This window comes from Dioscorea cayenensis, chromosome 1, assembly GCF_009730915.1.
Source record: "Dioscorea cayenensis subsp. rotundata cultivar TDr96_F1 chromosome 1, TDr96_F1_v2_PseudoChromosome.rev07_lg8_w22 25.fasta, whole genome shotgun sequence".
Taxonomy (NCBI): Eukaryota; Viridiplantae; Streptophyta; class Magnoliopsida; order Dioscoreales; family Dioscoreaceae; genus Dioscorea; species Dioscorea cayenensis.
The window spans coordinates 19,921,545-19,938,622 of NC_052471.1; the positions used below are offsets into that span (position 1 = coordinate 19,921,545).

Genomic DNA, 17,078 nt, shown 5'->3' on the forward strand with positions numbered 1-17,078 from the left:
CTGAGAAAGGAGAAAAGAGAGTGGTGAGTAACAGGTGTTACCCAGTGAGTGGTGACAGCATAGAGATAACAAAGTAAATAAAGTATTTTAAATACTAGTAACAACAATAATAATAACATATAAAAGTAGTTCTAAGTATTCCACAAGTAAACAAATAACACAATGGTTCATAAATAGTACAAGAAAGTAACATTTTCCAACACATTGAGCACCGCTCAAAATACAGGATGGCCTTAAACAATTCCCAAGCTAATCGTGGCCATGACTAGCTATGGGACCACAAAGATGTTTTAAGACTTTTAAAATTCACAATACTGCCTTCCTTGGTGTTGACCACTGAGATTCCCGTGTGATGACCCCGGGTTTGTCACATAAAAGACCCCTCTCAATGGCTCCGTGCACATCTTGACTAGGGTAAACTCAGGGTTGGCCACACCGCCTCCCATCAAGCCGGACCGTGGAACCCCACACTGCAATGTCAGAACTAAGTCTGCTATCACCATCAAAACTAAATGTCACAATGCAATCTTTCCAATTCCAACTAGAGGAATCAAGCATATGACGTATAAATGCTGGAACATACATCAATCTGTATTTCATTTGCATTCAAAAGACATATACATGTAAACATGTTTCTTTCAAAATATATAGGTATAGGTATACTGAAATAATTTTGCCATATAACTTCATGCTCAAAATATCCATATATATATGTAGCAAATGAAATCTGATTGAACATTAGATTTATGATTTAAAACATATAATGAAATACCATTATACTCTTATTAAATATATGCAATTAACAAGTAAACCACTCACTGAACCCGTCGTTTCGCCTCGAGACGTGTTCACTGGTCAGCAATTTTCTTCCCCTTGGAAGATGCCTCACCACCTAGAATCAAGTAAGGAATCTAAAGCCAATGCACACAATAATGGAAACTAAAATGTATGGAAATGCCTATTTACATGTCGAACATGTAACGATAGGCTTTTAGGGGAAAACGCCATCATTTTCACCCCAAATGACCCCAAAGGGAAGGAAAAATTAGTTCCAAAGGCTTCCAGGTAAGAAGGAGTTCGATTTGGACCAAAGAAATAAAAAACAAGGCCAAGGTTTTTGGTGCTACAGTATTCTCAAAATTGCTACAGTATACACGAATTTGCTACTGTAATACTGGCCTTGTTTCAATTGTTTCTTGTCAATTTACAGCACCAAAATACAAAATTACTTTACAAATATACACATACATGAATCACAAGATAGAGGGCTTTGATTTGAGCGCAAAATGACTCAAACCAATTTTGATTTCTAGGGTTTCAAGGATTTTTCAAAAAAATAATTAAATACTGAAAAATACAAGGACAAACCTTAAATCGAAGTCTTACCAAGCTCGGGAGAATGAGAGGAATAGGATTGAGCCCGATGATTGGCCGAAGAAGCTTGTCGTAGAAATGTTTTTTTCTAACGAAAAACCCTCTCCGCCCTGAAGGTAAGAAGAAATGGAAACAAAAAAAGATAACAAAAGGAAATGAGAGGTGAGAAGAGGCGCCACGTTGCTTCTCTTATCCATTCAATTTTCAGATTTTTTTTTAAGAAAAGGAAAAATTACCAAGACGCCCCTTATCAGAGAAAATTGAAAGAAATGAGCCCAAAAGACCATTTTGCCACTAGTTTTTGGCTGGTTTTCACACCTAATCTACTGTACAGTCATGGAAGGATGCCACTAGTGCAAAATGACCATTTTGCCCCCAATGTATGCACTAAAAAAATCTAAATAAGCATGAGGTCAAAATCAGGACAAGGTATCACACTAACCCTAGTGAAGTTGTCACCCTTCAAAGGGTTACCTAAATGGATTCTCAACCCTAGTGTCACTTTAAATGAAAATCACAACAATAAGCATGCAAGATTGAAACTCAATTTAAACATCAATTAAAGAAACATAATAGAAGTCAATGAATAAAAATATTAATTGGGTTTACTAGTCCAAGCACACACTATGGGTTTAGCTCTCCATGGAGCAGTACAAAATAAACAATGAAATAAAAAATAAGTGCAAGCAATCCATAGAGATAGCCCCCTTGTCGTCCATGTCAATGGTCATCAAGAGTTACCTTGTCTTCTTCAAAGAATCCTTCATCAAGCCTAGGGCACACCCCGTCGAATCAAAACCATCTAAAGCTCCCCTAATAGCTCTCCTCTAAAATAAATTGATGTCGAATGGCATAGGAATGCTCCAAAATCCCAGCAAAAACCTCTCCAAACCCTAGCCATTCTCTACCCAAAAGACAGGGAAAAGATAGGAAAAAAAGATCCCCCAAATAAACTCTCGAAGCTGTATTTAAACGGCTAAAATTTGGCATCCACACGCCCTTGTCAAAGTTCCACAGGGGCGTATGAATTTTTAGGCTTCTCATTTTTTGCGTGCTGTAAACTGTAACTACTACAATAATTTGCTATAGTAAACTGCTACAGTACTCCCCAAATTCATTTTCTTCATCGAGTCTGCATGGTTGTGCACACATCCATACGGTAGATCACGTCGCATCTTCATTTTTCTAACACATTGATGAAGCTCTTAACAATATTACACAAGTTGGAACATATGAATGTGACTGCCTTTGTGCCCCACAAATTTATATATTCACTTGCACATTTTGGAGGTTGGCACACACCCATATGTCTATGATAACCATTGGTGCTTTAATTCTTGCTTCATGCAAGAGATTCCTCAAAAAAATCACGTCCATGATCTATTTTTGCCTCATTTCTTCTAAACTTGTCTCCACAACTCAAAATGCACAAAAGAACACAAATACACACAAATGAGCCATAAAATCTAATAAAAGTGATCCTCAACGTAAGAAAAGTATACCTACTAATACTTATACACAAGAACTAATCAAACTCCCCCACACTTGAGCTTTTGCTTGTCCTCCAGCAAAAATAAAACATCAAATTATCTTAGAGGAAACCTTGAAAGTGCTCAGTGTTAGGTTCAGCAAAAGTGTGCAAAAGAGGCATTCTAGAAGTAAGGAGAATTCAAATATCAAATATGAAAAAACATTGCTCTAACCATAAACTTAAATAAAAAAAAGATAACAAACCTGGTATAGTGTTACTGTGTGTAAACTCACTCAAGTCAACTCAACATGTACTCCTCGAAGTTCTTATTAAAGAGGATTTAAGAACGTAGTAGCTTCACACAACCTCTGAGGTAGCCCTTTCCTAGGCTGCCGCCTAGGTGGCTTTCACACTTTCGAGGTGGTAGCTCTTTCTAACGGGTTAGAAATTTTCACTAATCCTATTTGATAGCTCTTTATCTCATTAGGGCATAACTAGTATCCGACTTATGAGAGTAGCTTCATACTTCATAGGTGGTAGCTGTTTCCATCCCCAATGCACAAATAAAACGGCTATTTTTTTCAAAAATTTAAACCAAGATAATGCTAAATAAGTCCCTTAAGCGTTGAACTTGAGTTTTCACAAGATTTAATAAATGAGTAGTGCAACAAGAAATAATCGGGCAAAAATTCCTTAAAATTCAAGTAAAACTAGAGCAAGATGGTACTCTATGTTTAAAATTCTCCTAAACTTAAGAGTACAACCATTACAACTAAGGTGAACCACCATTGGCGACATAAATATAGAACGTGTGTAATATGAACTCCCTCCCCCCACCCCCACACACCCCCCCACACACACACACTTAAGATGTACATTGCCCTTAGTGTACACATGCAAGCAAAATAATGATTTAAAATAATCAAAACATGTGTGTGAAGATGGACAAATAAAATAATACTCCCCTGAACTAATAGTGTTGAATTGGTAGAGTTGTATTCATTGAGAGTTGAATTCCAATGGGTTCTAGAGCACACACGCCCATATGAAATGCCACATGATTGAGCCAATGACTAATCCTCAAGGGGGCTCAGTAAAGCCAAATAAACCAAATAAATTGAGTCTATAAAGATAAGAAAATGAAATACAACTCGATACAACTGAAAAGCAATTAGATAAACTCAAAAGATAAAACCTTTCTGAGTAATACAAGTCCAAAATGAAATACTGAAATAAATAACAAAACATAAAGACAAAGAAAAATAAAGACGCCCGAAGTGTCGATGTCATCTACTGCCAGTGTCACTACTTCTACTGATACTGGTGATCCTGGTGCTCCTTGAAATACTGGTAGTGCTACGATCAAGGTCTCAAAATGAAAGATGAGGACATGTCTCGCTCGAGGATCTATTGAAGTATCGTGACATGTGCCATCACCTCAGTGTGATTCACCGCCTGAGTCACGCGAACCTTTGCTACATTTGCCTGTAACACCCCATCGAGATGGTGAAAATATAAGCACTAGAGGAGGCTCCTGTGCTACTATGGGTGCATGACAAGATCCCCTTGCGTATATCCCGCAAGTGCACGGGTTTGTCGAAGTATTAATCCAGGGTGAGCGGGTATCGAATCCACAGGGAGTAGGGAATAAAAATACTTAATTTGATTCTTTGCTATGTAAAAGATCAATGATAATGAATGTGACATTGACTCAATTCTCAATAGTAAAAGCAATAAGTAAGAGAGCAAAACTAAAGAAGGGGGTAAGGCAATCGATAAAGATGGGGTACCCGGATAATGCTCCGACTAGGATATTGTTTCAAGTGCAAGAACCCTCTATTATGCTTCCTAATCAATGCAATAATGAGTCATGGAAATCCTTAATTACATAGTCCCAAATCTAAGGTCAACTATGCCTAACTCTATACATGTCCCGGAGGAGAAATAAAAAAATCTCAACACCTCGCACTCGCATAGAGTTGCAATGAGCTCTAGGGATTCCAAGTGATAAATCTCTTCCTTATTATAGACCTAACCCTTTGGTCCAGGTGGAATGTCCCTAACCACAATTAAGCTCTAGATACTAAGATCACCTCAATGCTTCACTACGTTGCACACGCAACTAAGCCCCAGCGGAAGTTCATCCCTTAGACCATTCACTCTATTAGGACCACAAAGAATTCGAGGAACGGAGGTAGAATCTATCACGTCGGAGGGGAAAGGGGACGCTCCTGTACCTCTCGACTCACCCTCTCAACCCTCTCCAACCTAGCTTTGTCTAACGCTCGTGCTGTGTCACTCACTCACAAGGTTACCAACAAGAACTCTCAACCCAAGTGTCACTCTAGGGGAAATGTTCGTACAATCAAGCATTCAAGGTTGGAACTCACAGTAAACATCAATTTATTAAAAGCATAATAAAGAGGTTAAAAGAAACAAATACATCTTAGGGTTCACAATACCCGAGTACCCACTAGGGGTTTAGCTCTCCATGAAGCTAAGTACAATCAAAGAAATAGAATGTAAAAGCAATGAATCCATAAAGAAACCCCCTCGATAGTCGTGTCGATAGTCTTGTGGAAAGTCCTCTACTTGTCGTCCAAGGATTCCCTCGATGCGGTATAGGGATACGCCTCACTCGAAGCTCCCCCTACCAACCTTCTTCCTAAGGAATGACGATGTCAGAGCCATAGAACCTCTCGAAAACTTTAGCCAATAACCCTCGAAACCCTAGCCGAAGCCCTCTCTCAAGTTGGGGAAAAGATGGAGAAAAGAATACTAAAATCGGGGCTGATTCGGCTTTTAAATAGGGTTGAAATCGGGCGACTACACGGGCGTGGATGCTTCACGCGCCCGTGGGGAATTTCCACACGGGCGTGGATAATTTCCATACGCTCGTGTGGATCCTCTAAACTCCTGTTTTCTCGGCCGGCTGTGAACAGTGCTGCTACAGTGCTTCCTACGTGTTGCTACAGTTCTCTTCTACAGTATCCGACCTGAATAGCTTCCTGAATCCATACTTTCCTTGGAGTAACACAAACGGGCACATGTTCACGTCGTGGATCACTTGCTTCTTCAATGATAGACAAGTTGGTGGAGCTCTTGTTCTATGTGCATACGTTGTAATGCTCGAGTGTGACTGCCCTTGTGCCCCTCCAAATGGATGTGCCAATTAGAATACGAGGAGTTTGGCACACACTCTAGCATCTCACATCGACCTATGTCTTCGCGTTTGAACCTTAGCAAGATTTCCTCCAAAATCGGTGTATTGTAATCCACATTGGCTTCTTTCCTTCATACTTGGCCTCACAACCCTACCTGCATAAAAGTAACATAAAAACACACATATTAGTGTAAAAACCTGAGAAAAGTAATGTTCAACATAAAGAATGAATGCTTCACATTCATATCACATAAGCACTTATCAGTGCATCAGTGTCCATCTGCTCCTGCTATGGCCGTGACAAGTGCCTGTTTATAAGTAATGCGAAATATTCTTTTTTTACATTGAGCATTACTTTTCTCAGATTTTATTGCTTATTTTTGTGCATATGTGTTCGTTTGTGCATTTAGGGTTGTGGAGATAATTGTGGAAGAAAAGAACTAAAAGTAGATTATGGATGCAATTTTTGATTAAGTTCTTAGATTGAACAAACGTGAAAACATAAATTGTTCTCAAAGACATTTGGGTGTGTGGCAACCTCAATTATGTTCAAAAAAATATACAAATTGGAGCGGTACAAAGTCAGTCATACTCATTTGTTCTGACTTTTTCAATACTAGCAAGATCGTCATCAATGTGATTTTATTGAGGAAGCAATACAATATACCGCATGGATGTGTGCCCATTCATGTGGCCTCAATGAAAAGTGTGGATTTGAGAGTATTTTGGCAAAGTACTATAGTAGTTTACTGTTGTGAATTGCTGTAGCAGAAGTACTATAGCAGTTATTATTTACAGCTCACAGGAAATCAACTTCTAGAAATTCACACGGGCGTGTGAAATTCCACACGCCCTTATGGATGCGCGATTCCAGCCCTTTTAAAAGTCGTGATTCAGACACGTTAAAAAATCTTTTTCTCATCTTTTCCCCATCTTTGGAGGCGCTTGCCGCTTTGGTTTGGAGAGGCTTTGGCTAGGTCTTTGTAGTGGTTCTACTGCCTTTGACACCATGTTCCTTCAAAAGATAGTTGTTGGGGGAGCATTCGTAGGTATCGATTCAGCGAGGTATGCCCTTGGCTTGACGAGGGAACCCTCAGAGGAGATGAGGCAACTCCAGATGACCATCGATATGGACTACAAGGGGGGTTTACATATAGATTGTAAGCTTTTATATTCCATTTCATTATTGATTGTATCTTGCTCCATGGAGAGCTAAACCCCTAGTGGGTGCTTGGACTTGTGAACTCAAAGATGATTTTGTTTCACTAATCTTTTATTATGTTTCTTTAATTGATGTTTTCAATTGAGTTCCAACCTTGAATACTTGTTGAATTGATTTTCTCTTTGAGTGATACTAGGGTTGAGAATATATCTTGGTAATCCTTCTAGATGAGTGACACACCATGAGGGTTAGACAAAGTAAGGTTGGAGAGGGCCGAGAAGGTGAGTCGAGAGGTAGCGAAACATCCCCTTTCCCTTCCGAAGTGATTTATCCCACCTCCACGTTCCATGAGTTCTATGAAGTCACAATAGAGTGAAGTGCTCAAAGACAAACTCTATTCAGGGTTAGTTGCATGAGCAATAGAGTGAAGTGTTGAAGTAATCCTTAGTGCTGGGGCTTGATTGTGACTAGGAATTTTTCGCCTGGCCCAAAGGGTTAGATCTATATTAGGGAATAGGATTTATCATTTGGAATCCCCATATCTTCATGTAACGCCACACAACGTGAGGCATCGAGAGTATTCCTTTCCGTAGGCGCATAGTGTGAGGGTTAGTCACGGTTGACCTTAGGTTTTGGACCGTGTGTCTTATGATTTCCACGACTCATTAGACATTAGCTAGGAGACATAATTATTGGTTTTGCACTTGAAACAATAGTGCTATGGTGAGCAATGTCCGAGTGCCCTTTTTCTATCGATTGCCTCTCTTATTATTCCATTGTGTCTCTTTCTTCTTTACTTTATTTCTATTTTTATTGATATTGTTCACACCATTCTTAAATCATTATAACTATAGTTAAATAGCAAAACTTGCGTTTTTGAACACTTTCCCTGTGGATACGACTACCCACTTACTAGGGTACTTTATTACTTTAACAACCCGTGCACTTGTAGTACGACTCACAACAGGTGTGTCAAAGTTTTTGTTGCCGTTGCCGGGGAATAGGCGTTTTGGAAGCATTTTGCACATTGCTATTTTAGCTATTCATCACTTGTTCTATTTCACACTTTCTTATTCTTCCATCATTCTGATTTGTTTTTCTTTCTTTTGCTATAGCTCCAGGTTATGACCGGAGGAAACCCTTCGACTTAAGTTTATCTTTTATTTTTTGTTTGAGTTGTATTTCATTGCTCTATCTTTTATATACTTGAGTTGTTTTTGTTTTTATTGAGCTTCACTGAACCTCCTTGTGTTTGCGTGCAGATGGTCTTGTCAGTATGGGAATTGAGAACTAGTCATGGACACGCGCAACGTGGGCCATGTGTGCTTCACAACCCGTTGGAACTTTACTCCCAAGGATTTAGCTCATTAAACGCAACACTAGGAGTCATGGGAGTATTTTTTCGATTGCCCCTTCCCACATACTTTTCTTGATTGCTATACTTTCTATGGAGCTTGCATGTGTTCATTGAGGGCAATGTACATCTTACGTGTGGGGGGAATTTCATATTGCACATGTCCTTTACATAAATTTTGATTAACATACATGCTCACGTAGCCAATGGAGATTCAAATTTTTTGGAATGAGTGTATTCTTGAGTTTAGGAAAGTTTTAACATTAAATGTTTTCATGCTCTAATTTGTTCCTTAATTTCTAGGAATTTTTGTTCGATTGACACTTGTTGCACCACCCGCTCATTAAACTCTTTTGGAAACTCAAGTTTTATTTTTAAGTGACTAATTAGTTATTTTTCTTGTTCTATTTTACAAATAAAAAATTGGGAAAGAGAAAAGAAAGAAAATATATGGCTTAGTTGTGCATTTGGGGTGAAAAGAGGTACCGCCTATGAAGTTTGATACTACTCTCATAAGTCGGATACTAGTTATGCCCTAATGAGAGAAAGAGCTATCTCATGGGATGAGTGAAAGCTACAAGTCCGGTAGAAAGAGCTACCACCTCAAAAGTGTGAAAGCCACCTTAGCGGCCTCTTCGGAAAGGGCTACCTTAGAGGATGTGTGAAGCTACTACCGTCTCTTTGCTTTGTTATGTTGTGTAGATAAATAAGTCCTTTATACTTAGAACTTTGAGGAGTATAGCTAGGGTTGAATTGAGTGAGTATACACACACTTACATGATTTCGGGTTGTGGTCCATTTTGATTCAGGTTTTTAGGTAGAGCATTAATTTTTCGTATTTAGTGTTGAAATTCCCCTTACTCATAGAATGCTTTCCTTGCATGCTCTGGTGAACCTAAGGCCGAGCACTTTCAATCTTTCCTTTTTTCTATGCTTCAATGTTTTATTTTTGCTTGAGGACAAGCAAAAGCTTAAGTGTGGGGGAGTTTGATAAGTGCTTGTGTATTAGTGATACGAAGTATTCTTTTCTTACAATGAGCATTACTTTTATCAGGTTTTAGTGCTAATACATGTGTATTGGTGTTCTTTTGCGCATGTAGGGTTATGAAGCTATGCTTTGAGAAAAGAAGCCAAAAATATATAGTGAATACACTATTTGGTGGAATCTTGGAAGGAACAAATGCGAAGACATAAGTGGGGCTGTAAGATACGTAAATGTGTGCCAACCTCCGTGTATTCAAGCCATTACAATGAGTGGGAGGGGCACAAAGGTAGTCACATTTGCATCTCCCGACTTGTGCATTGATAGCAAGATCTTCACCAACGAGGCTTTTGATTAAAGAAGAGTTGTGATCTACAGCATAAATGTGCGATCGTTTATGTTGCCTCGATGATAAGTGTGGAATTGGGAGTGTTTCGGCGGAGTACTATAGTAGGTACTGTAGCAAATCAATGTAGGAAGACAAAGTAGCAGTTACTGTTTATAGCCGGCCAAAAATCAGATTTCCAGATAATCCACACGGGCATGCGGAAATTCCCCATGCTCGTGTGGAAATTCCACAGGCCCGTGTGGCAGATCCACAGGGCGTGTGCATGCCCGATTCCAGCTTTATTTAAGCCGCGATTCAGCCTGATTTTGGGAACCTTCTTTCCCCTTTCTCTCCAACTTTTCTACATCTTTTGAGAGGCTGTCGGCTAGGGTTTTGAGAGGCTTTTCGCACATCTTTGGAGTGGTTCTCTGGATTCAACACCGCGCTTCACTTTGAAGAAGGTTATTGGGGGAGCTTTCATCGGCACCGATCCGGTGAGGTGTGCCCTAACCCAGACAAGGGGAACTTTGGAGAAGATGAAGCTACTGCATAAGACCATCAACACAAATACCGAGGGGGTTTTCCTATGGATTGCTTACATTTACTTTCGATTTCGTTGTTGATTGTATTGTGCTCCATGGAGAGCTAAAACCCTAGTGGGTACTTGGATTTTGTAAACCCTAGGATGTTATTGTTTCTTTGACGTTCCATTATGCTTTCCTTAATTGATGTTTTTAATTGAGTTCTAATCTGAAATGCTTATTGAATGATCTCTCCCCTAGAGTGACACTAGGATTGAGAGTCAATATTGGTAATCTTTGAGGATGGGTGACACGCCATGAGGGTTAGATAAAGCTAGATTGGAGAGGGTTGAGAGGGTGAATTGAGAGGTAACGGAGCGTCCCCTTTCCCCTCTGGTGTGTTTTATCCTACCTCCATTTACTTAAGCTCTTTGCGGTTACAATAGAGTGAAGTGCTAAGGGATGAACTCCGCTGAGGCTTAGTTGCGCAAGCAACAGTGTAAAGGGATGAAGTGACTTTAGTATTTGGAACTTAATTGTAACTAGGGATCTTTCACCTGGACCAATTGGTTTGATCTAGACATAGGAATAGGGTTTATCACTTGGAATCTCTAGAACTCCATGCAACCTTGTGCAGTGTGATGTGTTGAGACTGAGCGATTTCTCCGCCGGGACATAGTGTAAGGTTAGTCATGGTTGACCTTAGGTTTGGGACCTTGTGCTTTAGGATTTCCACGACTCATTAAGCATTAATTATGAAGTATAATAGTAGGTCTTGTGCTTGAAGCATAATTCCTAGGGGGAGCATTGTCTGAGTACCCCATTTCTATCGATTGTCTTACCTCTCACTTACTTGTGCCTCTCATTCTTGTTCCTTTAATTTCTGTTTACATCACATCTTACCAACACAATCATTATTCATCTTTACTCGGTTAAGTAGCAATTTAGGTATGTTTATTTCCTACTCTCTGTGGATACGATAGCCCACTCACTTGGAATTTATTACTTCGACAAACCTGTGCACTTGCGGGTCACACGTAAGAGGCGTTGTCAGACATGCTTAAGATTAATGGAGTAACAGATGATGCTATAAAGTTGAGGGCCTTCCCATTTTCCTTTAAAGGAAGAGCAAAGCAATGGCTACATTCATTACCTAGAGAATCAATCACTACATGGGAGGAGATGGTAGAAGCTTTTCTTGCCTGATATTTCCCTCTAGGAAAATCTGCGAAGCTTAGGAATAAAATATCCTCTTTTGTGCAAATAGAATTAGAGTCTCTTTTTGAGACATGGGATGGGTTCAAGGAACTCCTGTGGAAATGTTCTCAACATGGGTTCCTCGAGTGAATGATTATTCAGAGATTCTATCGTGGGTTGAACCCAAGCATGAAGCAGTTACTTGATGGTGCAACAGGATGTACCTTAGGAGGCAAGACCCCCGAAGAAGCCCGACATCTCATCGAAGAAATAGCTATAAACTATTATCAGCGGGATAACTGGGATATAAAAAAGGTAGCTGGACTTCATGAGATCGATGAAGTCACATCATTGGCTGCCCAGGTTGAGTCATTAAGTAGGAAGTTAGACACCCTAACTTCTCCTAGAGTGGCGGCTGCAATAAGTTGCACTGGGTATGTGGGAGAACCTGGGCCATCTGATTGTCCTATTTTGATTGGTGGTACTACTTCCATAGAACAGGTTGATTTTGTAGGTAATCTAATGACAGGTCAAGGAAATCCGTATAGCAAGACCTATAATCAGAGGTGGAGGAGCCACCTAAACCTTTCATGGAGTAATCAAGAAGACTATGGCATCACCGGGTTTCCAACCACAACAACAAGCCCAAACATGGATAATATAGTTTCAGGGTTGACAAAACCTGATGACCGACTTAGATAAGGCTTTAACTAGGTTTATTTCAACATCTGATACAAGATTTAAACTGGTTGAAGCCACACTTGACAACTACACCGCATCATTGCACAACTTGGAGAATCAAGTGGGCTAAATTATGAAGTCACTCTCAGAAAGACCTCAAGGAAGTTTGCCTAGAAACATGGAGACAAACCCAAGAAAACATGTAAAGGTGATCACTTTGAGAAGTGTTTGTGAAGTTGAGAGTAGACTTCCTAGTGAGAAGACCAATGTTGAGCCACCCGAGGTTGTGGAGGTTGTGAAGAGAGGCAAAGAGAAAGAGATGGCATCCTCACCTTACAAGATAAGAATCCATTACGGTTAAAGATTGAAGAACGACCAAAATGATGAGAAATACAAAAAGTTCTTGGGTCTATTCAAGTAGTTGCACATCAACATTTCATTTGTAGAGGCGTTGTCTCAAATGCCTCGCTATGCAATGTTTCTCAAGGACCTCTTGACCAACAAGAGGAAGTTGGAGGAGAGTGCATCTATGATCTTAGATGCTGACAAGGTCCCCTTGTGTATATCCCGCAAGTGCACGGTTTTGTCGAAGTAATAATCCCGGGTGAGCGGGTATCGAATCCACAGGGAGTAGGGAATAAAAACAATTAATTATCTTCTTAGCTATGTGAAAGATCAATAGTGATAATTGTGACAATGATTCAATTCTCAAAATTAAAGCAACAAGTAAGAGAGCACGAGTAAAGGAGGAGATAAGGCAATCGATAAAGATGGGGTACTCGGATAATGCTCCACCTAGGATAATTGTTTCAAGTTCAAGAACCCTCTATTATGCTTCCTAATCAATGCAATGGCGAGTCATGGAAATCCTTACATACATAGTCCCAAATTTAAAGTCAACTATGCCTAACTCTATTCATGTCCCATAGGAAAGATTAAATAATCTCTCAACCTCGCACTCGAATAAAGTTGCAATGAGCTCTAGGGATTCCAAGTGATAAATCTCTTCCTTATTATAGACCTAACCCTTTGGTCCAGGTGGAAGATCCCTAACCATGATTAATCCCTAGATAATAAGATCACCTCAACGCTTCACTCTGTTGCACGTGCAACTAAGCCCCAGTGGAAGTTCATCCCTTAGACCATTCACTCTATTATGGCTGCAAAGAACTTGAGGAACGGAGGTAGAATCTGTCATGTCAGAGGGGAAAGGGGGCGCTCATGTACCTCTCGAATCACCCTCTCAACCCTCTCAAACCTAACTTTGTCTAACGCTCCTGGTGTATCACTCACTCACAAGGTTACCAACGAGAACTCTCAACCCTAGTGTCACTCTAGGGGAAATGTTCATACAATCAAGCATTCAAGGTTGGAACTCACAATAAACATCAATTAATTGAAATCATAATAAAGATATTCAATGAAACAAATACATCCTAGGGTTCACAAATACCCAAGTACCCACTAGGGGTTTAGCTCTCCATGGAGCTAAGTACAATCAAAGAAATAGAAGTAAAAGCAATGAATCCATAGAAAACCCCTTCTATGGTCGTGTCGATGGTCTTGTGGAGAGTCCTCTACTCGTCGCAAGAGATCCTTTGTCTGGCCTAGGATACAACTCGCCGGATCAGTACCGACGAAAGCTCTCCCAATAACCATCTTCCAAACGATGCGCGATGTCAGAGCCGTAGAATCTCTCCTAAATGCTAGCCAATACCCCTCAAAATCCTAGCCGTAGCCCTCTCTCAAGTTGGGGAAAAGATGGAGAAAAGAATACTGAAATCGGGGCTGAATCAGCTTTAAATATGGCTGGAATCGGGCGATCACACGGGCTTGTGTATTTTACACACGCCCATGTGGAATTTCTACACGGGCATGTATAATTTCCACACGCCCATGTGGATTCTCTGAATTCCTGTTTTCTCGGCCAGCTGTGAACAGTGCTGCTATAGTACTTTGCTACACTATTCGGCCTGAATATCTTCCCGAATCCATACTTTCATCGGGGCAACGCAAACAGGCACATGTTCACGTCGTGGATCACTTGCTTCTTCAATGATAGACAAGTTGGTGGAGCTCATGTTCTATGTGCATACGTTGTAATGCTCGAGTGTGACTGCCCTTGTGCCCTTCCAAATGGATGTGCCAATTTGAATACGAGGAGGTTGGCACACACTCTAGCATCTCACACCCGACCTATGTCTTCACGTTTGAACCTTAGCAAGATTTCCTCCAAAATCGGTGCATTGTGATCCACATTGGCTTCTTTCCTTCATAATCGGCCTCACAACCCTACCTGCATGAAAGTAACATAAAAACACACATATTAGTGTAAAAACCTGAGGAAAGTAATGCTCAACATAAGGAATGAATGCTTCACATTCATATCGCACAAGCACTTATCAAACTCCCCCACACTTAAGCTTTTGCTTGTCCTCAAGCAAAAATTAAACATTCTGTGCATCAATGAAAAAAATATAGAAAGTGCTTGGCCTTAGGTTCACCAAAGTATACAAAGAGAGCATTCTACAAGTAAGGGAAATTTCAACACTAAATATGAAAGATCAAAGCTCTAGCTAAAAACTTGAATTAAAAAGGACAACAAACCCGAAATCGTGTACGTGTGTGAACTCACTCAAAACAACCCAAGGTATACTCCTCAAAGTTCTAAGTACAAAGGACTTATTTATCTACAAAAGTGACAACAATTTCAAAGATGGTAGTAGCTTCACACATCCTCTAAGGTACCCTTTTCCAAAGCGGCCGCTAAGGTGGCTTTCACACTTTCGAGGTGGTAGATCTTCTGACCGGAGTGGTAGCTTTCACTCATCCTTATAGATAGCTCTTTCTCTCATTATTGCATATCTAGTATCCGACTTATGAGAGTAGCTTCGTACTACATAGGTGGTAGCTCTTTCCACCCAACAAGCACAAATAAACAAAAAAAACTTTTTTTTTTTTAGAATTTAATACAAGAAACAACTACAACTAGTCCCTTTAACATCGAACATGAGTTTCCAAATGAGTTTAAAGAGTGAATAGTGCACGGAGTGTAAATCGTGCAAAAATTCCTACAAATGCAAGCAAAACAAGAGCATAAAAATATTCAATGTTAAAAATTCTCCAAAACTTAAAAATACCATCATTGCAACTAGGGTGAACCGCCATTGGCTATCTGAGCATATATCAATCAAGAACAATAGAAAAGATGTGTGCACTATGAAACACCCCCCACCCACACACACACACTTAAGATGTACATTGTCCCCAACGTACACATGAAAACTCACTCAAAATGTATATCATTCAAAAGCAATTCTGGAAGAAGCAATCAAAACAATACTCCCCTGACTCCTAGTGTTGCGTTTGATGAAGCTAATTCAATGGGAGTAGTGTTCCGACGGGTTGTGAAGCTCACACGGCCAAGTGCCTAAGCACCTTGGCCGTGCCCATGACTAAGTCTCAATTCCCATGATGACAAGACCATCTGCATGCATACACGAGGGGGTTCAGTGAAGCTCAATAAAAACAAAAACAACTCGAGTATATAGAAAAGATAGACAATGAATATAACTCGAGATGCAAAATGAAAATAAACTCAGAAGGAGAATCCTTTCTTAGTGGACAAGCCTAAAATGAAATGCATAAAAGCAAAATAAAATAAAGTCAAGTGTCGGTGTCACCCTCGGCCTCCAGTGCTGCTGCTGGTGAAGACGAACATGGTAGGTCCACCGGTGCCCGGGTAGAGGATGGAGATGCTGGAGGTGCCGAGGGGGCCTTAGGAGTCCTCAGATGCAAGACAAATAATGAGTCAACGTCTCGCTCTAAGATCTATTGTAATACATCGAAACATGCCATGAACTCTGTGTAATGAGTAACCTGCGTAACTATAATCTTGGCAATCTCTGCTTGAGCCTCACCCACCTCTGCCCGTATCACTCCCACCGCATTCTCAAGCCTCTCAAAGCGATCATGGGCTTGAGATGTTGAAAACATACGCACGGGGGGTGCGTCCTCTGCCGCCGGAGGTGCCTCAGTCTACATCGGTGCTGGCTGAGGCTTGGGGGTAGGCTGGGAAGCCTCAGCATGATCACCCTCATCCTCAGCTATCTCTGGAGCTGGTAGTACTAAAGTATAAACCCCTGTCCGAACTCTGCGGACCATGCCCATCAATCTCAGTGTCTCTAAACTTAGGGGGGTAGGTATACTCGTCTTCTCTGCCCCATAAATCGAAGCTAAGATACCCATGCTCAGCACATATCTCGTAATGTAGGGGCCCGAGAAGATCGCTCCCAGTCTATCAAAATGCCCCTGATGTCTGATGTACTCTGGCATGATGTGTCCTAAGTGAATCGGTACACGCTGCACCGTCGAGTACCAGAACACCAGTGCTATCACCACGGCCATTCACCGACCTACTCATGATGGCATGTAAATATCTGTATGCAGGTCGGGAAAGGCACGTAGCCTTGGACACCCCCGGCTCGTACTGACCCTGACCATATAGTACTCTGTAAGTCTCTGCTCGGTCAAAGCTCCAGGGTAATCAGTCGGTAACTGAGTGTACTCCTCAGTGTTTGTGAATGCCTCCTCATACAAGCCAAGCAGAATTGAAAACTGAGTGACGCTCAAGCTATGGTGGTGTCCAAGTGCTCTAACTTGAATAGTGTCCAAACTGTCGAAGTTCGCGTAAGATCTATCAAACTCGAACGATGATAGCACCTCCAATGCAAACTCTTGGATGACTGGCTCTTTGATAACTGCTTGAGTAGACATATTTTTATATATGTTTTACATGCATTGAGCATCATTTTTACCATGGTTTCTGTCTCATATTGTGTATTT

At 40.6% G+C, this 17,078-nt stretch overlaps 1 non-coding gene across 1 annotated transcript; it reads right to left on the reverse strand.

Annotated features, from left to right (window-relative positions):
• Positions 1-11,585: 11,585 nt before the first annotated feature.
• Positions 11,586-11,692, reverse strand: LOC120266606. The gene has a single exon (XR_005538210.1). It is a non-coding gene; the product is annotated as a small nucleolar RNA R71 (small nucleolar RNA).
• Between the last annotated feature and the right edge of the window lie 5,386 nt (positions 11,693-17,078).